The following is a 25,577-nucleotide window of genomic DNA, read 5'->3' on the forward strand; positions in this document are numbered from 1 at the left end:
TTACTGATGTAATAGCATGATAGGGACCCCAGCTCAAGTCTAAGTGGTGTTTTAGAACCCAGTATCCATACATGCACAACCATGCCTGGAAGACTAGTAGACGGCTCTCAGAAGTCTACTGGCATGAGGGGTTGATTATCCTTCTGGGAGAAAATTCATCTTAAATAAAGATGAAGTCAGAAAATCTCAAACCAATATCAAAGCCTTGGTCAACGGAGGGAGACACAAATCTCCTAGTACTGTATAGTATTGGCCATTTGGATTTGTCCTGGAGAAGGAAGACCTAGAGACATAAAATCCCTCCTCTGTGTGACTTACATCTTTCCACTAAAAGTCTTGTAAGCTATTAGGATGTGAGGTGGAACAGGAGGCAGAATCTCTAATAGAAATAAACACAAGGAAAGAGAGGCAAACCTCCTATTTCAGCAGCAAATACATAATGAGCTTTTAGACGCATGGAAATTTTGCACGGTAATCTCACTAAAAATGCTGGAATCGGAGAGAAGAGAAGTAGTGAACACCATGTGGTAGGAGGAAGATGTACTAATGGTACCACATGGGAAATGAATTTGAGAATTCCAGAAATAGGCAGGCAACCGGCAAGGGCAGCTGGATGGAGAGAGCGCCTCTAATGTCCCGGATAACGTGTCTACTACATCTGACCAGTGGAACTCCGGGGATCTCAGCTCATAACAATAACAGTAGATGGGGCTAGCAAATTGGAGCTAATGAACTCCTATGTTCATAAATTATTAACCCATTTTCTGAAACACATCAGGAAATGAAACAATAATGAGATTTTCCAAAGGCAGAAACTATTATGCTTTAAAACATGTATATAATGACTTTAATTATTATGATCCTAACTTTTAACTCATCCTCATAGAACTTCTTGTCATGATTGAAAAGATGACGAAACTATGATGGAGAGCCAGCAGAACGTCACACAGCAGCACAGGGGTCAAAAACACAGACTGGTGAGACTTCCCTGGTGGTCCGCTGGGTAAGAATCTGGCTGCCAATGCAAGGATTTGATCCCTGGTCTTGGAAGATTCTATACACTGTGGGGAAACTCAGCCTGTGTGCCACAACTACTGAGCCTGGGCTCTAGGGCCCGTGAGCTGTAACTACTGAGCCCATACTCCACAGTTACTAAAGCCTGTGCACTCGAGAGCCCATGTGCCCAGAGCCACTGGCCAGTTCTCCACAGCAAGAGAAGCCATCGCAATAAGAAGCCCACGCACCACAAGGAAGAGTAGCCCCTGCTCACCACTGCTGGAGGAAGCTCAACCTCCCCAGTGAAGACCCAGCGTAACCATGAATAAATAAACACAAACAGGAAACAAAAGATGGACTGGCTCTGGTCAGACCTCTGTCAGTGCCTGGCCCTGCCACTTAATAGCTTTGTGGCCCACCTGACTTATGGAGGAAATGCTAACATTGATTATTTTACAACACTGCTGTGAGGATCACGGGAAATGAGGCACTACAAGCACACAGGTCATGCGATGGATAATAACAATCTCAAATCCAAAATGCTCACATTTTTCTACGTGGTACACTGTCTTCAAAGATGCTTCAAAACAAATCTTCTCCCTCTCTCTACAGCCTTGTCAAAACCCTTAAGAAAAGATGGAGTTTATTTCCACACGAATAAGGGATGAGAATTGCTTTGACCAATAGAACAGCTGTGCCAATTCTGGGACCAGGTCATGAGACGTCTGCCACATTTAGTTCCCACCCTCTTGAAATCTAGCCAGCCTTTACGAAGCTCTGGCTAAGACCGGTGAGTTATAAGGGACCATGCATAGAGGTCCCAGCTATTCCAGCCACCCTGAGGAAACCAAGACACACATGAAACCCTAGCTGAGCTCACAGGTAAACACAGCTAGCAGCTAACATGCAGAGCAGTAGAAGCACCTAATTGAGCCCAGCCAACACATACAGTCATGAGAAATGATAAATCATTGTTTTAAGCATCTAAGATTTGGTTTGTTATGCTGCAATAGATAAAGGAAACAATCTATAAGGTCATGTATGTCACTGTTAGTGTCACCAATATTAACTCTTCCCCCTTCCCCTTCCTTCATGTCACAGCAGCCATTGTGATCTTTGGAGTTTTCAGATATATGATGGGGCACAGGATCATCACACATGCTACCTCCTCTGCCTGGAACATGTGCCCAGCAACCCCTCCATCACTCAGGCCCATTCACGGTATATCTCCTTTTTCTCTAAGTAACTCCTACTTATCCTCGTGGTCTCAGAGACCTGGCTGACTCTTACTAGCCTTATTAGTCCACAGACTAATTCAGCTGCTTGCCATTTACTCTTATAAAAAACTAATTTATTCATAGTTTATCATTATTATAATTATTTGTGTAATTATTTAATGTATGTCTTCCTTTTACCCTCTAAGTTTACTGAAGGTGCTACGCTCAAATTTTTTTTTTTTTTTTTTTAATCTAGTGGGACTTCCCTGGTGGCTCAGATAGTAAAGAATCTATCTGCACTGCAAGAGACTTGAGTTGGATTCCTGAGTCAGGAAGATCCTCTGGAGAAGGAAATGGCAACCCACTTCAGTACTCTTGCCTGGAGAAATCCATGGATAGAGGAGCCTGGCAGACTCATGGGGTCACAAAGAGTCAGACATGACTAAGCAACTAACCCTTCCATTTTTCAAATGCTTTATATTAATTGATTGAGTTAATGAACCAAAAGGTTGGTGGCAGTAAAGCCAAAATTAAAAGCTGTGTCTCCTGACCTATAAATTCCTCATCTTGTTCTCAAAATTTACCATTCTATTTGCTTTTGTGAGTAATCGGTATGAGGTTTTATTTAGAATATTTTCTGCATTTTAAATTCAGGATATAGGTTGTTATCATTTTTAGAGGAGGAGATTTTAAATAATTAACACATATCAAAATACAGAACTTGTATTAGTTACTGATTTATCCTTCTCTGAAATCCTCAGATTATTCTATAATTCTTGTTTGAAAAACTTTACTTCCCATCTCCCCATAGAAATACAGAAAGGGAGCAGCACTTAAATGGGAAAGTGGGAATCTGGCAAATGCAGTAGAGAAAACCATTGTTCAGTGGAAAGCTCTCAGGAGGTGGGACAGAGCAGATCCAGTAGACTTGGCCCCAGCTCCAGGGGCTCATCTCCCCCATCCCCAATCTTGCTGACAAAATATAATCAAACTTGGACATAATTAAGCTCTGATTCCATCACTTAGAAGGTAGCCTAAGTCACATTATGTAATCTTTGGCAGATCATCTCCACCTATAAAACTGGACTAAAAACTATTTCCTAGAAGAATTACAAGAATTAAAGTGCTTTGTAAAATATAAACCATAATTTACATATATGGTATCACACAAAGTTCTTTTTCAAAAAATCAAAGGCAATATATTTTTTGTTTCTGTTGTACAAAAAGTTATATCTTTCTGATGTAAAAGATGAAGACTGAAAAAAAAAAAAACTTCCAGAAGCAGATTCCCCACGGGTGTGCAGGCCAGTAGTGTGCAATTACGGGAGTGTCACTCATGTTTTAGTCCCTGTAACGATTGCTGCAATTGCACAGGGCTTGGCCTGGGGATTCTTATGCTGTGGCAACAATTCCACTGCTCACCCTGGTACCTCTAATGGGATTTGGGTAGCACAGTTTTGACATTCTTCTCACTCCATAACCTGCATCAAATTTTAGAACCCAGGTGCCCATGTCTGGCATTAACTCTATTGTTCCCCAGGAGTGACCGCAGCTGCTTTCCCTAAGTGGAGACCTACTCTTGAGCCACCAGGAGGAAAGATAAGTACTACATGGTAACAGCCGCAGATCAGTGTCAAGTCCATACAAAACTTTGTTTCCTATAGATGGAAGTACATTTAAAGTCATGGACACACAGCTCTAACAATGCAGTTTGGTTTATCACACTGAGAGATCTAGACTCATGGAACTCAAGTGAAAAAAGAAACCTTCAGAGACAGTGATTCATGCTAATTTTCCTGTTTGCAGACAATTATTTCCTCTCTGCTTCAGGCTCTCAGAACACTTTCTATCTCTTCTAGAACGTCTCACATATGGACATGAATCATACTTGTGACTGTGTCTGTTTCCAAAGTGGTACTTGAGGCCAGCAACTTATCTTATTCATCTCAGGGTGAGTCAGATGTAACAAAGCCTCCTTGAGTCAGCCCTGTACTCACCCTGACCAGACTTGAAACCAGTCGTATCCACAGCAAAGCATATACAAAAGAAAACTAACTAAAGAAGAAAAAGTTTAAAAATATGTGATTGTGTAGGCTTCTATTATTTTTAAAAAGTCCAGATAATGTCATAAAAGTCCACATAAAGACAATGACAAGTAAATGCAAAGTTTTATTTACAAACAGATGTTGATGTTGGTTTCATTCTGCTGCTGCTGCTGCTGCTAAGTAACTTCAGTTGTGTCCAACTCTGTGAGACCCCATAGATGGCAGCCCACCAGGCTCCCCCGTCCCTGGGATCCTCCAGGCAAGAACACTGGAGTGGGCTGCCATTTCCTTCTCCAATGCATGAAAGTGAAAAGTGAAAGTGAAGTTGCTCAGTCGTGTCTGACCCTCAGTGACCCCATGAACTGCAGCCTTCCAGGCTCCTCCATCCATGGGATTTTCCAGGCAAGAGTACTGGAGTGGGGTGCCATTGCCTTCTCCGTGGTTTCATTCTAGCCCCTGCCTATTCTGTGTTGATATCAACTGAAGTATTTGGGGGTAGGAAAAAAAAACAAAAGCAACAGGCCCTGGATATCCTGAACAGTTATAGAGAAAGGCCAGTAATGCTGCTTCTATGTGGACAAACCTGGGATAATGTGATCAGACACCCCAATTCCATTTGTAGAAGATTGTTTCTTATACAAGTGACTCAAGGACTTCATTTTGTTATGGCATTAAATTCAATGTGTGTGTCTGTATTTTACTACATGCTGCTTTTTCTCTGACAAAAACTCATTATGAAAGTCAGCCACTTAGACAGAAGCTTATTTTGAATTTACTATGTAGACATCTCTAGTCAGTATGCGGAGAAAGGAAAATGACTTCTGACAAGAATAAACCCTCAGTAGAAACTGTGGGTACTTCCTTTCTGATGATGCTCTGGGAAGTAACTGAAGTGGGTAGCATTAAAGGAGAATCTCAAGAATTAGCTTTAAAAAAAGATGACTGTATTGTTTGATTATACAGGATAAAGTATTTATTTCTTTTTGGATCACCAAGAAAAATAATTTAGAGTACTTTTATGAGAGATATTAGGTGTAAAGCCAGTTAATTAACTCTGAATATTGTCACTTGCACACTTCTTAGGCCTGTTATCCATTGGTACAGACTTGCCAATTACATAATGAGAGAATGTTTCTTACTGATGCAACAAAGGAAACTTCTCACTGTTCAGCACTGCATATGGAGCCAATCAGAATGATTCCAAAATCTAATTCTATTACCCCAAACTTACTGGTAAGTAGCAATGGATATATATGTTCTGAAGGTAGCCTGTGTGATGGTATTAAGAGGTGAGGCTTTCAGGAGGTGAGGAAGTCATGAGAGCAGGGCTCTCATGAATGGGATTAGTGCTTTATAAAAGAAGCCCTAAGGCGCTCCCTCACCCCTTTTACCATGTGAGGATGCAGTGAGGAAACAGACCTGGAAGGCAACCCTCAGCTGACCATGCTGGCAACTAACATCAGGCTTCCAAACCCCAGAACTATAAGAAGTAAAATCCTGTTATTTGTAAGTTAGTACTCTGTGGTATTCTGTGACAGCAGCCCCAAAGGACTACAGTTAAATCTAAATATATATGCCTTTTTAAATATTTGTATGTAAGCCAAGACATGGCATCAACCTAACTGCCCATCAACAGATGAACAGATAAAGAAGATGTGGTACATATATACAATGGAATATTGCTCAGCCATAAAAAATAGTGAAATAATGTCATTTGTAGCAAGATGGATGGACCCAGAAATTATCATATTAAGTGAAGTAAGTCAAAGATAGAGACAAATATCATGTGACATTGCTTACATGTGGAATCTAAAAAAGTGATAACAGATGAACTTGTTTACAAAATAGAAATGGACATACACACAGAAAATAAATGTATACTTACCAAAGGAGAAAAGGTGGGGGGATAAATTAGGAGTCTAGGATTAGCAGATACAAGCTGCTATATATAAAATAGATAAACCACAAGGTTGCATATAGTACAAGGAAATATATTCAATATCTTATGATAAACTGTAATGGAAGATAATCTGAAAAAAAAAATATATATATGTATAACTGAGTCACTCTCCTGCATACCAGAAACTAACACAATATTATAAATCAACTATATTTCAATTAAAAAATTGATATGTATATGCAGACATATATTTTTAAAAGCATACTTTTGTTACCATGTTTAATCTTCTTTAACCTTTCTGTGATGGTTAAAAATGTATAAAATGTATAGTCACCCCTCAGAATCTACAGGTTTTGTATTCAAGTATTCAACTAACCACAGATACAAATATTTGGAAAACATTTTTTTCAGAAATTTCCCAAAAACAATGTGTGAATTTGCCACACACCAGCAACTATTTATATATTTTTTATATTGTATTTACAAATATTTAAAGAGTATTTAGCTTGAACTAGCAATTATAAGTAATCTAGAGATGATTTGAAGTGTACAAGAGGAGCGTATAGGCAAATACTAAGCCATTTTGTATAAGAGACGTGAGCATCCAAGGATTCTGGTATCTGAGGGGGATCTTGAAACAAACCCCTGTAGATACCAAGGAATAACTGTGCTTAGAAGCATACAGGAAAAAAAAAAAAACATAAAAACTAAATTATGTCAACTCAGTTATACACTTTATTGAGAAAAAAAAAAAACTAGTTCTCTAGGACAATTTATCAATACAAAAAAAAAAAAAAAAGTGAGTTTATTTTCAAAATGTTAACTGGTCTTTCAATCACTGAAGAGCCAGCACCCTTCTGAATGTTCATCCTACCAACTTCTGAGTGTGTTTTTGGCCTAATTATGAGAAACAGTCATTTAACTAAATAATTCGAATGTGGATACTGTTGTCATGCAGTGGGAGACGGGAGTAAAACAAAGTCTTTGAATTGCTTTATGAAAAAGTTACTGCTTGGACTATGTATGAAGCAAAGCAATGCTGGTCATGAAGTGCATAAAAAATCTACAGATGGAAATCCTCTCGGTGCAATCTTCTAGAAATGAGTTTACTATTCTCTACATTTCTGTGGCAAATGCTATTATGGAAAGCTATCTGATGGTCACGGACCCGTGATTACAGAGATTGGGTGCTAGCGTAATAAAGAAGTGAATTTTGTGGTTTTTAAAAATGCATATTTCACTTGGAAGCCTGAACTTTTGAAAACCAAACTGAGTTAAAATATAGAATATAATCAACAAATTCTGGACAAAAAAATGTTGCTCCACAAATAGTACCTGTTTACAGTGATAAGCCCGGCAGTAATACGTACACTCTGCCACTGGGGGAGAGTGGAGGCCGATTAATAGCTTCAAAAGAATGAAGCAGCTGGGCCAAAGTGGAGATGACTCTCAGTTGCGAGTGTGTCTCGTGGTGAAAGTGAAGTCCGACGCTGTAAAGAATACTAGTACGTAGGAACCTGGAATGCTGGGTCCATGAATGAAGGTAAATTGGACATGGTCAGGCAGGAGATGGCAAGGGTGAACATCGACAGCTTAGGAATCAGTGAACTAAATGGATGGGAATTGGTGAATTTAATTCCGATGACCATAGTATCTACTACTGTGGTTACTTACCCTTAGAACAAATGGAGTAGCCCTCATAGCCAACAAAAGTCCAAAATGCAGTACTTGGGTGAAATCGCAAAAACAACAGAATGATTTCAGTTTGTTTCCAAGGCAAACCATTCAACATCACAGTAATCTAGTCAATGACCAAACCACTGATGCTGAAGCTGAAGATGACCTTCTATGAAGAACTATAAGACCTTCTAGAAGTAACACCAAAAAAAAGATACCCTTTTCATCATAGAAGATTGGAATGCAAAAGTAGGAAGTCAAGAGGTACCTGCAGTAACAGGCAAGTTTGGCCTTGGAGTACAAAATGAAGCAGGGCAAAGGCTAACAGATTTTTGTCCAGAGAACACGTTGGTCATAGCAAACATCCTTTGCAAGAACACATGAGATGGCTATACATCAACATCACCAAATGGTCAAAAAGGAAATAAAATTGATTATATTCTTTGCAACTGAAGATGGAGAAGCTCTATACTGTTAGCAAAAACGAGACTGAGAGCTTACTGTGGCTCAGATCATGAGCTCTTTATTGTAAAATTCAGGATTAAATTGAAGAAAGGAGGGAAAACCACTAGGCCATTCATGTATGATCTAAGTCAAATCCCTTTTGATTATACAGTGGAGGTGATGAATAGATTCAAGGGACTAGATCTGGTAGATAGGGTGCCTGAAGAACTATGGACGGAGGTTTGTGACATTGTACAGAAGGCAGTGACCAAAATCATCCCAGAGAAAAAGAAACACAAGAAGACAAAGCGGTTTTCTGAGGAAGCTTTACAAATAGTCAAGGAAAGAAGACAAGCAAAAAGCAAGGGAGAAAGGGAAAGATATCCCCAACCGAATGCAGAATTCCATAGAATAGCAAGGAGAGAGTAAAAAAGAAAAGAAAAGAAAAGCCTTCTTAAGTGAACAATGCAAAGAAATAGAGGAAAACAATAGAATGGGAAAGACGAGAGATTTCTTCAAGAAAATTGGAGATATCAAAGGAATATTTCATGCAAGGATGGGCACAATAAAGGACAGAAACAGTATGGACCTACCAGAAGCAGAAAAGATTAAGAAGAGGTGGCAAGAATACGCAGAGCTATACAAAAAAGGTCTTAATGACCCAGATAACCATGATGGTGTGGTCACTCACCTAGAACCAGACATCCTGGAGTGTGAAGTCAAGAGGGAATTAGGAAGCATTACTATGAACAAAGCCAGTGAAGGTGATGGAACTTCAGCTGAGCTATTTAAAATCCTAAAAGATGATGTTGTTAAAGTGATGCACTCAATACATCAGCAAAAATGAAAAACTCAGCAGTGGCCACAGGACTGGAAAAGGTCAGTTTTCGTTTCAATCCCAAAGAAGGGCAATGTCACAGAATGTTCTAACTACTGCACAGTTACACTTATTTCATATGCTAGCAAAGTTATGCTGAAAATCCTTCAAGTTAGGCTTTAGCAGTACATGAACTGAGAAGTTCCAGATGTACAAGCTGGGTTTAGAAAAGGAAGAGGAACCAGAGATCAAATTGCGAACATTCCTTGAATCATAGAAAAACATGTATCTCTGCTTCATTGACTATGCTAAAGCCTTTGACTGTGTGGATAACAATGAACTAGAAAATTCTTAAAGAAGTGAGAACAGCAGACCACCTTACTTGTCTCCTGAGAAACCTGTATTCGGATCAAGAAGCAACAGTTAGAACCAGATATGGAATAACTGACTGGTTCAAAATTGGGAAAGGAGTTAACAAAACAGTATATTGTCACCTTGCTTATTGAACTTATATGCAGAGTATATCATGTGAAATGCCAGGCTGGATGACTCACAAGCTGGAATCAAGACTCCCAGGAGAAATATCAACAACCTCAGATATACAGATGATACTATTCTAGGGCAGAAAGTGAAGATAAACTAAAAAACTTCTTGAAGAGGGTGAAAGAGGAGCATGTAAAAGCTGGCTTAACACTCAACATTAAACCAACTAAGATCACGGTATCTGGTCCCATCACTTTATGGCAAACAGATGGGGAAAAAGTGGAAGAGGTGACCAATTTTATTTTCTGGGGCTCCAAAATCACTGTGGACAGTGACTGCAGTCATGAAATTAAAAGACACTTGCTCCTTGGAAGGAAATTTATGACAAATTTAGACAAAGTATTAAAAAGAGAAATCACTCTGCCAACAAAGGTCTGTCTAGTCAAAGCTATGGTTTTTCCAGCAGTCATGTATGGAGGTGAGAATTTGACTATAAAGAAGGATGAGCACCGAAGAATTGATGCTTTTGAACTGTGGTGCTGGAGGAAACTCTTGAGAGTCCCTTGGACTGCAAGGAGATCCAACCAGTCAATCCTAAAGGAAATCAGTCCTGAATATTCACTGTAAGGACTGATGCTGAAGCTGAAACTCCAATACTTTGGCCACCTGATGCAAAGAGCTGACTCATTGGAAAAGACCCTGATGCTGGGAAAGATTGAAAGCAGGAGGAAAAGGGGATGGCAGAGGATGAGATGGTTGGATGGCATCACCGACTCATGGGACATGAGTTTGAGCAAACTCAGGGAGATAGAGAGAACCATGGAAGCCTGGCATGCTGCAGTCCATGGGATAGCAAAGAGTGGGACATGACTTAGCAAGTGAACAGCAACAAAGCATTAGAGACCATGATACATTTATTTGGTGGGTAGATAGGAAATTTACATTTTAAAAAATCTGAAAAAAAGGCTTCTGTGGTTGCTTCAATTTTTTCAGACAGGAATCTACCTTTACTCACAGCACTTAATCAGATTACTTCAATACTTTTGGCAGACTGAAAACTTTGAAAATATAACCTGTAGACTAAACCTAAATTCACAGAAAAGAGACCGTTAGCCAGTGTTTTATTTTATGTGTCCCTTCTACCAACCTCTAAAAGACCCTAGACATGATATAAGCGTGAGGAGCTTATTTGTGAGACAATCACAAAAACCAATGGTCAGGAGGGTAGCACAGTCTAGGGCATTTTAATTATGAAGCACATTTCCACTTTGTGTAACTGGAGCTTGATTCTTCTGGGAAATACTGGGAACCAGGGTAGAACATAGAATTAAACCTTAGAATGCTCCCCAACCCCAGGTTGCCTGGGTATGCAGGCACCGGGTCCTATTGGTCTCTGGGTGAGAGCTGCTTCCAAAGGTATGATCAGCCTGGCACTTCTAGCTTGCCACATGGGAAGGCAGTGTATGCTCTGGTAGCAATAGGAAAGCATCTTCAAGCAAACAAGTGCTGGTCCTGGCAGTTGGGAGTCTGTGTGGGAAAGGAAAGCCATGTGGGTGGGATACTGACATCATTTGCTACACAAAGTAACTGGCTGATATGAGTGAAGTGAAATTAACATTAATTTGCCTGAGTGCCTATATATAAGCTATTCAAGAACAAACATTAAAAAAACAGAAATATCAAGACATACTCAGAAATGGGTAAGAAACTAAAGCACACATGTAAGCCTTATGAGGTGTGACAAGGTTCATCCTCATATCTGCAAGATTAGGCACCTGCCTCTGGAGTCTGAAAAGTCCATTAACCAAATATTTTCTCTAAGTCCTCCCTGTCCCAGTATCTACAATGTTTCCATTTGAAACTCATCACTTTGGGTAACCTATGTTTTTGTGTGTGTGTGGGCGCGTGTGTGTGTGTGTGTGTGTGTGTGTGTGTGTGTGTGTGTAAATACATATTATCTATATGAGTTTCCCTGGTGGCCAAGTGGTAAAGAATCCACCTGCCAATGAAGGAGACGAAAGGGACATGGCTTTGATCCCTGGGTCAGGAAGATTCCCTGGAGAAGGAAATGGAAACCCACTCCAATATTTTTGCCGGTAAATCCCATGGATAGAGGAACCTGGAGGTCTATAGTCCACAGAGTCACAGAAGACTCAGACAGGACTTAGCGACTAAACAACATCTAAACACACGCAAGCTCTCACACGTGGTGGGGGTGGGGCAAATGTATTAATTTCTGGAAGATTAGTTTAATAATTTTGAGCTATGGTGTTAGAGAAATCTCTTGAGAGTCCCTTGGACTGCAAGGAGATCAAACCAGTCAATCCTAAAGGAAATCAGTCCTGAATATTCACTAGAAGGACTGATGTCGAAGCTGAAAATCCAATACGTTGGCCACCTGATGCAAAGAATTGACTGCTTAGAAAAGATTGATGCTGGGAAAGACTGAAGGCAGGAGGAGATGGGGACAACAGAGGATGACATGGTTGGATGGCATCACAGAGTCGATGGACATGAGTTTGAGCAAGCTCTGGGAGATGGTGATGGACAGGGAAGTCTGGTGTGCTGCAATTTATGGTGTCACAAAGAGTTGGACACGACCAAACAACTGAACTGAATTAAACTGAGTTTAATAATTAGTTATCTTGAAGAAATGGAATGCAGAAAAGTACTAATTTTTAAAGGGACTTCTTCTCCCCTTAATGAAAAGATAGGAAAGCTTTAGATCCCATGTTCCACACACCTTCAGATAGCATATTTAGATAAGAAGCCAAAGGCCACGAGGCACTGGGAAATATTCTCTGGGGGGAAATAAAAGGAAAATAAAAGAATTAGAGGAGGAGGAGCAGGCTAAAAGGACTCTGGAGATAATGTTTATTCCTGTCAGCTCTACTGGATAGCTGTGCAGGGCCACAATGAAATGAACAACTCCAGATGGTATCATTCTTATAAAATACAAAATGAATTGTGTCTGTGGAGTCGTGAAATATGACGTCCTTATACACATGGTTGCAATGTTTTCCCCTTAAGCTTGAGTATTACTTCAAAATTAACTTTATTAAGTCATTTTTAAGTAAATATATTTTAAATGTTCCTTAAAAGCTGAAGGATACCTGGTCAATCAAAACATTTTTAAAGCTCATTAGATGAGCTCTCTATTTAAAGAGAATCTGGAGTGCATTTTTAAAAAGTCTTTCAAAAGCCAAATCAATGTGTTTGGTATATTCTGACTATCACATATAGTGGGTTTTTTTTTTTCATTACATCTTAGAATGTTTCTCACGTTCACCAATTACTGGCAGTATGGCCTGAGATACTTGGCCACTCTGGAGGACAGCATCCTTATCTCTTCATGAATCCATCCAACACTCATCTGACCCCAGGTGATGCTTGGTATTTCTAGTGTTCCTAAAAAATATAGTTGGAAAAGAGTTGGATTTGATGGAACGGTATCCTATTATTTTATGTCTTTTTCATCTAGCCAGCCAGGCTCTCACAGAGCAGAAGTCAGTCCTAAGCGAGAGGAAGAGGATGAATACTATGATAATTGCTGTTTTCAAGAGACTTCATTTCTAAGGCCCAGAGCTTTAGAAGGTAGAGACTCTGGCCCACCCTAGTCCCAGAATCCAGCAAACGTCGGGCACACAGTAGGGGCTCAAATAATATGTGCTCAGTTAATTAAATAACTGTCTGTATACAATCCTCTGATAAGAATGGAAATAAATATGATTAACTTCATTCTCAAGTGGGAAGATTGAATCAAATAAATTACATAATTATTCCTAGTGATAAACAACTGGTAAGTGTTAGAAGTCTATGCTTATATGAATTTTCTAGAGAGAAAAAACAACTGCTCTTTTTCACTATATGTTTTCTATAATGTGAGTAACATATATTTTACCATAATTTGCTGTAGCTGGTGATAAATCACATGACTTTCTGTAGGAAGGAAGTGGGTTAAAGGACCAGTAAAGATCTATTTAGATGCTGGGGGCTTTCGAGTTTTAGCATTTTTTCAAAGCATTGATATTCCCAGTTCAAGTGAACATAAAATTTGCTTCCACAACATGATTTGCAGATAATGAATTTAAGCAAAGATGGTGAAAGTATTCAAAAAATTACTTCACAGTCCTATGATATTTTGATGTTATCTGTCTCGCTACTTCTTTCCTGATCTCTTGTATAAATTATCTAACTTCTACTTTCCCTATGAAAGCATTTTTGAAAAAGTTGGATATCCATGTATTCTTAGTGAAGCAGAACAGTCTGCTGAAGAATGCGAAAGGCAACAGTTTTACCGTGTTCCCTAAGCATGCAGACTGGTGGCAATGGGACAGAGAATCGTATTTAGAAAACTCCCCATATAAGCTAAGCAAGATAAGAAGTAGTCTCTAAAGTCTGACCAGTAACTAAGATTTAGTGAATTTGTCTGCCTGGCATTTGCATTTGCTCTTAAACTCGGCTCAAATCTTTCCATAAACACACACTGGCAACGGGTCTTCATTTTACCACTAAGTAGCTAAAGTGAATGAATGAAGGCCAAAGGAAAGTACAAGACTTTTACTTCAACACAGGGACAGATTCAGTACAATGAAATGTGAAGAAGAGAACTTATTTTTAAAAAGTAATTATGCAGAGAAATGAGAGTATGAAAATCATGAATTATTCCATAACTAAGGGATAGATTCAAAAATTTGTTATAAAGATTCTGTTACTTTTATTAATTTGGTAATTATTCAGGCTATGAATACAGATAAACAGTTACAGATATGATAGATTAAAATGTCCAAAAACTTTAAAAATAACTACCTAGAACCCTCACATTAAACTTTGACTGTACTACACTTTCAAGGAGAGAAGGTTGAGTCTCTCCTAAGCAACACCCACCACCAAAAATGAAATTCCTGAAATACAGTCTTCGGGAAACTAACACTAAAAATAATCTCAACCTACAACTATGGCATTATTCAATGACAAAATTTAGAATTTTAAAATCCTATAATATCACAAATTAAAAATATTTATCCTGTTTAATAACTATGAAAGGGAGATGGAAATCTTTTAAAGTCAATCCTCATTACTGAAGAATTTAAATAATCAGAGATTAGAGATTATTACACATAAATTCTAGTTAACCAATATTTTATTGCACATCTTCCTAAAAACTTGGAATAAAAATAACTATCCCACTTTAAGATGTCAAAGAATATTTTACAGAAATGTTTACACAACATTTTAGTTTTCAACTAATTTTAATTTCTTAAAACAAGTGATTACAGAAATAGACTACGACCCTAAGGAAATAGGCACCTAACGATATTGCCAATATTCAACCACTTTGATCCCAAATCCAATCATTTCATACAGTTTCAACCTAGTACAAATCAGTTCAGTCTATAAACATATATTGAGCATCTGTTATCTAATAGTTGCTGTGGGGAATACAAAGATTAATGAAACAAAGATGTTACTTGTTTATAAAGAAATTATAGCACATAAGGATTTACCAGTAAGCATGTGCTAAGCATAAATTAACAATGCTGAAAGAAATTTTAGCTTTTTTCAAAGAATTTGAAAAATATATAAATCATGTAGTTATTTCTATTTTTTGCCACAAGGGATGAATGTATTATTAAAGTAAATGGAGTTCAGCTTACTGAACTATAACTTGCAGACTCAAAAAGCTACTTAGAATCGCAATGCTTGAATATTTACTATAGGCCAAATACTGGTCTTGTCTCTATTAATCTTACAAAAACTCTATGAAGTTGGAATAATATCTTGATGTTACAGATAAACTAAGACAAAGGGGGGAAAAAAAAGAATAGTTACTCAAACAGTGGCTAATAAGTTGCAAAACTGTGATTGAAATCTGGTAGCCTGCAATGCAGGAGACCTGGGTTCGATCCCTGGGTTGGAAAGATTCCCTGTTCCAGCTACCTATACCAGTATTCTGGCCTGGCGAATTCCATGGAGAGAGGAGCTTGGCAGGCGACAGTTCATGGGGTCGCAGAGTCAGACACAACTGAGCAACTTTCACTTTCACTTTTAAAAGTCAGATTCAAAACCTTCAGTTCAGTTCAGTCATTAAGTTGTGTCCAAGTCTTTGAGACCCCATGGACTGCAGCATGCCAGGCCTTTCTGTCCATCACCAACTCCCAGAGTTTACTCAAACTCATGTCCATTGAGTCGGTGATGCCATCCAACCATCTCATCCTCTGTTGTCCCCTTCTCCTCCTGCTCTCAATCTTTCCCTGCATCAAGGTCTTTTCAAATGAGTCAGTTCTTAGCATCAGGTGGCCAAAGGACTGGAGTCAACATCAGTCCTTCCAGTGAACATTCAGGACTGCTTTCCTTTAAGATGGACTGGTTGGATCTTCTTGCAGTCCAAGGGACTCTCAAGAGTCTTCTCCAACACCACAGTTCAAAAGCATCAGTGCTTCGGTTCTCAGCTTTCTTTATAGTCCAACTCACATCCGTACATGACTACTGGAAAAACCATAGCCTTGACTAGATGGACCTTTGCTGGCAAAGTAATGTCTCTGCTTTTTAATATGCTGTGTAGGTTGGTCATAGCTTTTCTTTCAAGGAGGAAGTGTCTTTTAATTTCATGGCTGCAGTCACCATCTGCAGTGATTTTGAAACCCAAAAAATTAAAGTCTGCCACTGTTTCCCCATCTATTTGCCATGAAGTGATGGGACCGGATGCCATGATCTTAGTTTTCTGAATTCTTAACCACTTCTAAAGCACTACCCTGCTTTGCTTTGGGTATTTAGGTGCAATTTTCTAATACTCTATGGAAAGTGCTGCATTTGGGAAATAAGCTGAGAATTTTGTTGTTTAGTCACTGAGCAAGGAAGTGAAAGTTGCTCAGTTGTGTCCAACTCTCTGCGACCCCATGGACTGTAGCCTACTCCAGGCTTCTCTGTCCATGGAATTCTCCAGGCAAGAATACTGGAGTGGGTAGCCATTCCCTTCTCCAGAGGATCTTCCTAATCCAGGGATGGAACTCAGATTTCCTGTATTATAGGCAGATTCTTTACCGCCTGAGCCATCAGGGAAGCCTAGAATTGGGGTGCAGCAAAAAAGTAGATATGAAACATATAATGCAATTGAAGAATGGGCCAAGACCAACTAGCTACAAAATTTGCAAAGACAAGATAAAAATGAAGGTCTCCTTGTTCAAAATGCAGGGGCAAAAGTTCACTAAAGATTACTAAAATATAAAACTCTAAAAGAAAATTATAAAACTCTTTCTTTCCTCTCTCCACTTGTCATATGTTTCTTATTTGCTATTTAATCTTGTATTCTTTCAAACACAGGGATGTTTCCAGGCAAGTACAAATCCCTATAACCCCCTGCACTGCCTACCCCATGGACCAAGACCACACCAGTGCAAGTCACTGGCTGCCTGCCCCACCCTCTCCTGCCAGCTGTTGGATACACGTGCTGTACCCCAGACAGACTCAGAGAACTCAACTCAGATATCTCCTCTTCCCACAAGTCCACCCTACCAACCCATGGTGGAAGAGGCATTGCAACCTTTTAGCTGGAATGTGTGAGGTGCTTGCATAGGAGCAGCGAGTGGACAAGAGTCTCTTTTGGAGGACTTCCCTTGTGGCCCAGTGGCTGAGACTCTGCGCTTCTAACGAAGTGGGCCTAAGTTCAATCTCTGCTCAGGGAACTCAATACCACATGCCACAGCTAAGACCTGGTGCAGCCAAATAAATAAAAATATTTTTAAAAGTTAAAAAAAAGAGGATCCTCCTAGCTGAGCCCCATCAAGTCACCACAGTGTTGAGAGTCTGTGACCGGAATGGCAAGTGTACATGTCCATGCCCAGGCTCCCATTGGAGGCAGTGGTAGGAAGTGTGGAGGGAAGGACATGCAGGGGCCAGGGGTGTGAGGGACCCTGAGCCAGCTCTCAGAATGCGGGAAGGCCTGAAGAGGTGGGGTCACTGATAAGCCAGGCTTCAAGTGGCTTCACTGTCCCATCGAATTCTAATTATACAAACTTAATGGTAAAATTATTGAGAATTTCAAGACAATGGTCACAGAGCATTAAAGTGCAAGCAATGGACTCTTCTGAGCTCCAAGCCCTGTGTGATTCCATTGGCCTCTGGCCCTCAGAGGGGCCATGACTCAAAATAGCCCAGAGAGTAAATAAATGGACAGGGCACCCTGGTTATTACTGAAAGGGGATATGGGGCATCCTCACAGGAAACAAAGTCAGAAAGGTTGGGAGAAATCCACGAAAGTCAAAGTGTTAGTCACTCAGTTGTGTCCAACTCTTTGCAACCCCATGAACTATAGCCTGTCCAGCTCCTGTGCCCGTGGAATTCTCCAGTGGGTTGCCATTTCCTTCTCCAGGGGGTTATCCAAACCCAGGGATTGAACTTTGGTCTCCTGCATTGCTGGCGGATTCTTTACCATCTGACCCACTCGGGAAGCCAGGGAAAAATCTGAGAGTCTACAGCGAAACAAAAAATGGGCACTCAAGAAATCAGAAGAGTCAACTAATTACTACCAGTTGAGAAGAAGCTTCTGAGAATAAAGCCAAAGGTCAGAAGACCAACAGTGTTCTATAGTAAACAACTGTCTTCTGGTTCAGAGAAAGGAGAAAATGATCAGGAGCCATTTGCGTGGCAAGCAGGTAGTTTTGCTTGGCTGGTGGAGAGAAGTGGAGTGAGGGGAGTAGAGGGATGCAAGCTCAGTGGCTCAAAGCAGTTGGGAAGTAGATGTTTAAACCTCAGAAATCACAACCTTATAACCATAGATATTTGTGGGGACAGAGTTTGGAGGAACATGAAAGAGTACTTTTTTGGAGTAGGGGTTAGCAATGGGCGGGGACAGGGAAGCCTGGCATGCTGCAGTCCATGGGTTGCAAAGAGTTGGAAACGAATTGGCAACTGAACAAAAACAGGCAGTGGTGAACCATTCATCTGATCCATATGGTGCTTCATTAAAATAAATCTGACTGCATTATAGAGGACTGTGCTGGAGGAGAAACTGACAGGAGGAATATCACATGGCACAACAAAGAGACGATAGTAGGGCAAGAGAAAGGTAAGGCAGTCTGAAAGAACAGATAACCAGTGAAAACTGATTTGATAAATTGGGGAAAAGCATGTGGATGAAGGAGTTATTAAAAAAAAAAAATCCCCCAGGTTTAAACCCTGGTATACTGGGAAGTCAATGGCACAGCTCACAAGTAGAGAAAAGCAGATGGTGGGACAGATTTGACAAAACGCTGATTTCAATTTAAACATGTGTTTTTAGGCACTACAATATGCCCCCAGGCAAGCTGCAGATAGGCATTCAGGAGTGCAGGAGTGGGGACCCAGTTAGAGATACTAACAAGTGAACAATCCACCTAGGAATCATTTACTAAGAATGACAGTTAAAGAAATGGGGTTCGGAAAGTGTGAGGAAGAAGCAGCAGAAGAGCAAAGGATGAAGGAAAAAGCCCTGGGAAGTATAAGCAGATGGAAAAGGAGAGGAAGAGGAGGAATCATAAAAGAAGTTAGAGGATACCTATCCAATTATTAACTAATGATTTATTTCTGATGACACATGGAAGAAATAAGACCTCATTAATAAAGAAACTTGTTTCTGACCATTACTGCAAATCTAATGTCTAGAGGACTTCCTTTGAAAAGCACTGAAAACACAACAGCAATTAATTAATCCACATCATGTCACTTGACTGGGGGTAATTTAACACTTTATTTCCTAATAATGCAAATAATGATATTTACAAAAGCCCCCTAAGGAAGAGAGTTAAAGTATTACTGTCAGAACTGCCTTGTCTTAGGAACAAAGCCATCACAAACATTTGTTCATTGTTTGTGAAGTTGGCATGTGATTGGTTGGGGGAGGTATGAAAAAGTACACAGTGAAACATGGATTATCCTGGATTGTTCAGGGAAGAATCCTTTCATAGTGCTTTGGTTTTCTTTGTAAAATAACTGGGGAATAAGAAACAGTTTTTCCTTCAATTCCTTAGTATTGAAAATGCTTTTTTTTTAAAGCATCTAGGTTGTTTCTAGAATAATTAGTAAGACATAACATTATAACTCACAGACACAGCCCTATTCTCCAGTTAATAATCTATAGGTTTGATTTAACAGTAATGCAATTTATGTGTATAATAGTAATTTATCTTTACTAAATACATAAAGTGTTTATCTCCTTTCTCTTTTCACTACTGTATAGGTCAGATTACATAAATAGGCACAGGGTTTTGCTCTTTGTTTCTTGTTTCATTAGAAATTTCTCATTCCATCTTCTATTTTCCCTTGGAGTATAGTTCAGGGTGAACAAATGATGATAAGGCAGATGAGCTAAATAATAAGACCTTGAAGTTCAAAGGCTATATATTTCTTTTTATCTCCTATACTTAGGTTTGTGAAACTTTCCACTGTCCCTATAGAAGTTTTGTTTAGAATGCTTACTGTTTTCTAGATAGAAAGCAGTCACAAAGTAACACAACTTCTTTTTTCTTTTTTTTGCCTCGATTATTTATTTATTTATTTATTTTTAAAGTTTATTTTATTTTTAAACTTTACATAATTGTATTAGTTTTGCCAAATATCAAAATGAATCCACCACAGGTTTATACAGAACGTTCACAGATAGGCCAAAATTGATGACCAAAGAGCTGGCCTTTGATAAGCAATGAATTTCAAGTTATGGTAACCCAGGACACATCAAACACAATACCAAATGCATATAATGCAAATGGCAGGATTCCTAGTTACGGCTAGAAACTACAGCCACATAGAGACCAAGAGTATAAAGGTGACGGGTTTCCCTCACAGCTCAGTTGGTAAAGTATCTGCCCGCAATGCAGGAGACCCTGGTTCAATTCCTGTGTTGGGAAGATCCCCTGGAGAAGGGAAAGGCTGCTCTGGCCTGGAGAATTCCATGGACTGTATAATCCATGGGGTCACAAAGAGTTGGACACAACTGAGCGACTTTCACTTCACTTCACTTCAAAGGAACACAAACTTACAGGGAAGAATATCAGAGGCAGAGATGTAAACACAGGTGGCCCACAGCACCTGAGATGCAGAGCACACTCACCACAGATACATATTGAAAAACGCTCTTCTCAGTCACTTAGCGATCAGCATTGGTGGTGTCAGTTTTTACAAAGACAGAAATGTATTAAGAAAGGTACAATCATAACATGTCACTATCAAAACGAAATGCTTACACTGAAGCTGAATATTCACAGACTGAAAGTCATATTGCAAAATTCAGTTTGAAAGCATTTGAAAACAATCAGTTCATAAAAGAAAAAGACTCAATAAATATTATAAATATGAATACAGCAATAAAATTATTCATTGGAAAAACAAACCTGGGAAAACGCCCTAAGCACATTTAAATTAGAAAACAAATGTGTTCGGCATTCTGGCCTCACTTACTCAACAAGTCCCCCCTTACATGGAATTATAATATAGAAAGAGTCTAGTTTATCTTTGACATCCTCTACAGAATTCATACCTTTTGGTTCTTGTCCTAGGAGCTTAGTAAATATTAATACACATCTGTGGGTTTTCTGGGTTTTAGAGAAAGTTTATATTATTTATGGCAGGAGTCGGTATACTTTAGATAAGTCTGGACCAAGGGAAATATATAGATAGTTTCCTGAAGTAAGGAATTCTCTAAGAGTGCTGGAATAAAGAGGAGTGTCCTGAAGGGGAACTGGGTAGTTGGGCAGGACTCTGTAAAACAATTGATGGGGTTCAGAACAAGCTAACCCAAAATACGGTACTGTGGCATACTGAGTATTTTAAGTTGAAGGAGTTTCAGAAAACAGCAGAAGCAGGATGGATATGTTGACCTTTGTCCCTTTGCCCTTTTCCCCTGAAATAGGTCATAAAACCCTCATGTGAAAGGTGCCTCCCTGTATCTGCAGTAAAGGGAAATCCTTATCTCCAAAGATAAAGTGGTGCTGAAAAGACCCAGCAAAGAAGTCTTCCTAAGCTTTACCCAGCTGACTACATGCACCTCACAGTCATGGACGCATCACAGTTCTGCACGCTTCTCTCTCTTCATTAACCCCAGCACAGAAATACTCAGGTTTTAACTGTTCCTTCTGGTCTTCATTTCTTTATGAAGGCTCCCACGTTACATACAACTCATATTAAATAAAACAGTACGCTGTTTTTCCCGTTAATTTGTCTTTATTTACTTTTCGGACTCAGCCAGGGACCCTACAAGGAAAATATTTTCCTGCCTTACATTATAAAGATCTGCCTGTTAGCAATATTCTTGGAATAATAATACTGATGCTGAGGCTGAAGCTCCAATACTTTGGCCACCTGATGTGAAGAGTCACTCATTGGAAAAGACCCTGGTGCTGGGAAAGACTGAAGGCAGGAGGAGAAGGGGATGCCAGAGGATGAGATGGCTGGATGGCATCACTGACTTGATGGACATGAGTTTGAGCAAGCTCTGGGAGATGGTGATGGACAGGGAAGCCTGATGTGCTGCAGTCCACTCGGTTGCAAAGTCAGACACAACTGAGCAACTGAATAACAACAACAAATAGAAGGAGCAGAGGAAGGAATGCCTCCCAGAATGCCATGCCAGCCCGCGATATTTTCTGCATTCTACAGGTAAAAAGAAAGAAATTTAGATAGAGTTCAAGGAAATAGTAATAGTTATTCTTGCATTTATTAGTAATGTACCCCTCACTGTCACAAATCATGATCCTTACTGTTTTTACACCAAAGCTAAATTCCACTGACCTCCAAGGCACTCCATGAACAGGCCATACCTCCCCTACTAGCTGCTTTCTGCTTCACCATGACTACTGCACCCTCGCTGTCCATGGACAACCATGGTTGTTGACCTTCACTTCGCTTCTCTTCTCCCAGAAAGCTACTTACTAATCAAAACCCATTCTTGTATGAGTCACCTATACCTTTTCCAGGACTGTTGAGGCTTTTCTCCTACACTGATACACATTATTCTTCATTCCATTTTCCTTCCACGAATGTTCCCTAAGGCTTAGTTAGCCACTACGCCCTGGTACACACAGACCCTGGGTATGGAACCATGAAGAAAACTCCCAAACCCAAGGACTTTCATATGTGTAGCTAAGATTAAGGCACAGATGAACCTGTACTTTAAATTTTAATTATCAATAAAATGTAACTTGCAAAAATATTTCAATATATATCTTTTTTGTGTTTATTAACCATATCTTACTCCCTCAAGTTCTTGAAGGACAGAGATCTTTGACCCAATGATTTTAAGTGTCTTCTCAATTCAGATGTTTAGATCTGTGGTATACACATTCAACACAGAATTTGTCTTCAGTTCAGTTCAGTTCAGTCGCTCAGTCGTGTCCGACTCTCTGCGACCCCATGAATCGCAGCACGTCAGTCCTCCCTGTCCATCACCAACTTCTGGAGTTCACCCAAACTCACGTCCATCAAGTCGGTGATGCCATCCAGCCATCTCATCCTCTGTCGACCCTTCTCCTCCTGCCCCTAATCCCTCCCAGCATCACAGTCTTTTCCAATCAGTCAACTCTTCGCATGAGGTGGCCAAAGTACTGGAGCTTCAGCTTTAGCATCATCAGAAAATGGCACTACATCTAAAATACCTGCTTCCATGCCGATTCTCTTGTCTTTCAATTCTTAGGCAGTTATCACCTCTAACTAGCCACTCAAACTGGGCAGTTTCCTAGACCCCTTTCTTTCCCCATATATATTTTGTTGATCATGTCTAGTTGATAAAACTAAACCCGTCTATAGTATTCCATTCCCACTGCCATGATACAGGATCACATCCTTTTTATTTCTCACTTGGCAAATCATATCAGTTCCATTCCTCTCCCCTCATTCAATACCTTTTACAGACTATTTCAGAGTATTTTTATTAAATGCAGACCCAATATATCCTTCTCCTTCTTAGAACTATTTAATGGCTATCTACATATCTTTCAGATAAAACCCAATTATTTAGCATGGGACATATGGTTCTTCATGTGCTAGGCCCTGACTTGCCCCTCTAGGCTACAAGCACCTACATTATAGCCTCAGTCTCCATAGATGTTAATGTGAAAGTAAAAGTGAAGTCACTCAGTCACGTCTGACTCTTTGCGACCCCATGGACTGTAGCCTACCATGCTCCTCCGTCCGTGGGATTTTCCAGACAAGAGTACTGGAGTGGGTTGCCATTTCCTTCTCCAGAGGATCTTCCCAACCCAGGTATCGAACCTGGGTCTCCTGCATTGTAGGCAGACGCTTTACCATCTGAAATTCTCTAATCATATGCTCTCATCTTTCTATTTGAGTATTTTATTCCCCTGCCTGGAACGATTTTCTCCTCCCCTCTCTACTCGTTAGGTGACTTAATGAATTAAAAATTAAGACCCCCTTGTCCTGTAGTGTAAGTGCTGTCTTCTTGCATTGATGATACAATAGTACTGGCATTTTAAAGTTGCTGTTAAAAGACTAACTGGCAATACAGTGTTTACTCCAAATTTCCTTGTTTAAGGAAAAAACCACAAAAAGTCACGAGCAAATGGCAAGAGAGGGTGGTACCTCAGCATCTGTATGAAGTGATGATGAAGAACTAAAGTGTTTATAAAAGGGGAAAAAAAAAAGGTTAAGCTCAATTGTATAGTTTTTACCAAGAAGTCTTTGAACTCAACCTATTCCCCACCCCTCAATCCATCGTCTAGATTGGGGTAGATGCCTTTTCATAACACCTTTTTATATATCTCCATCATGGAACTCAGAAATTATCATCTGTATCCCCAACTACAGTGTTGGGTATTGGGGGTACAGTGTCCCTTTAAGGGCCAATATTATCTGCTATTCTATCTTCACAGTTCTCCCTCCAAGCACTTTTCCTGGCACAAAGGAGATGCTCAGTAATGACTAAATGAATCCACAGAGTAAGAATTCAGATGCTTGTTGGCTGAATTGACACTAAGTTCTTTTTCCCTCCTCCAGGGGATCTTCCCAACCCAGGGATCGAACCACGGTCTCCCACAGTGCAGGTGGACTCTTTACCTTCTAAGCTACCAGGTAATCCCATTTTGAAAAACAGAACTTATAATATTTTATATGTCTAAGAAGAAGAATATTAATCTTCGTTGTTACAAAAGGAAGATATCTTAAATTAATACATCTTAAGGACAAAATAAACACATGAATTTACCAGTGACTTTTTCACTGGCAAGCTGATTAAAAAAGGAACCTCAACAGCAATTAATGAATCCAGAAATTATCTGTGGCGTTTGACTTGGCGTTTTCAAGCTTTCTGAGTTTCCCTGGAAGCTCTGTTGGTAAAGAATCTGCCTGCAATATAGGAGACGCCAGTTCCATTCCTGGGTCAGGAAGATTCCTGGGAGAAGAGATAGGCTGTCTACTCCAGTATTCTTGGGTTTCCCTGGTGTCTCAGCTGGTAAAGAATCCGTCTACAGTGTGGGAGACCTGGGTTCAATCTGGGTGCCATCCCTGGATTGGGAAGACCCCCTGGAGAACGGAATGGTTATCCACTCCAGTATTCTGGACTAGAGAATTCCATGGACTGTATAGTCCATGGGGTCACAAAGAGTTGGACACGAGTGAGCCACTCTCACTTTCACTTTTTTTCAAGCTTTCTATTAAAAATTGTTTTTAACCAATACCAGCTCTCTAATAGACATCTCTTCAAGAAAATTAGAGATACCAAAGGAACATTTCATGCAAAGATGGGCACAATAAAGGATGAAAACAGTATGGACCTAAGAAGCAGAAGATATTATGAAGAGGTGGCAAGAATACACAGAAGAACCATACAAAAAAGATCTTCATGACCCAGATAACCATGATGGTGTGATCACTCACCTAGAGCCAGACATCCTGGAATGCGAAATCAATTAGACTTTAGGAAGCGTTACTATGAACTACAGAAATACTATGAAGTCCAGAAGCACAAGGACTGGAAATTGGATTATTTCCCTCCAGAACAATTCATACCAACT

At 39.7% G+C, this 25,577-nt stretch overlaps 1 protein-coding gene and 1 long non-coding RNA gene across 3 annotated transcripts in view; one reads left to right on the plus strand and one right to left on the minus strand.

Annotated features, from left to right (window-relative positions):
- PRKG1 (protein kinase cGMP-dependent 1) overlaps positions 1-25,577 on the minus strand; it is a 1,418,431-nt gene that overhangs the window by 430,408 nt on the left and 962,446 nt on the right.
- LOC132343934 (uncharacterized) lies at positions 5,350-13,317 on the plus strand. The gene is made up of 2 exons (XR_009492952.1): positions 5,350-5,491; positions 13,061-13,317. It is a non-coding gene; the product is annotated as an uncharacterized lncRNA (long non-coding RNA).

The sequence above is a fragment of the Bos taurus genome, chromosome 26 (genome assembly GCF_002263795.3).
Source record: "Bos taurus isolate L1 Dominette 01449 registration number 42190680 breed Hereford chromosome 26, ARS-UCD2.0, whole genome shotgun sequence".
Classification (NCBI taxonomy): domain Eukaryota; kingdom Metazoa; phylum Chordata; class Mammalia; order Artiodactyla; family Bovidae; genus Bos; species Bos taurus.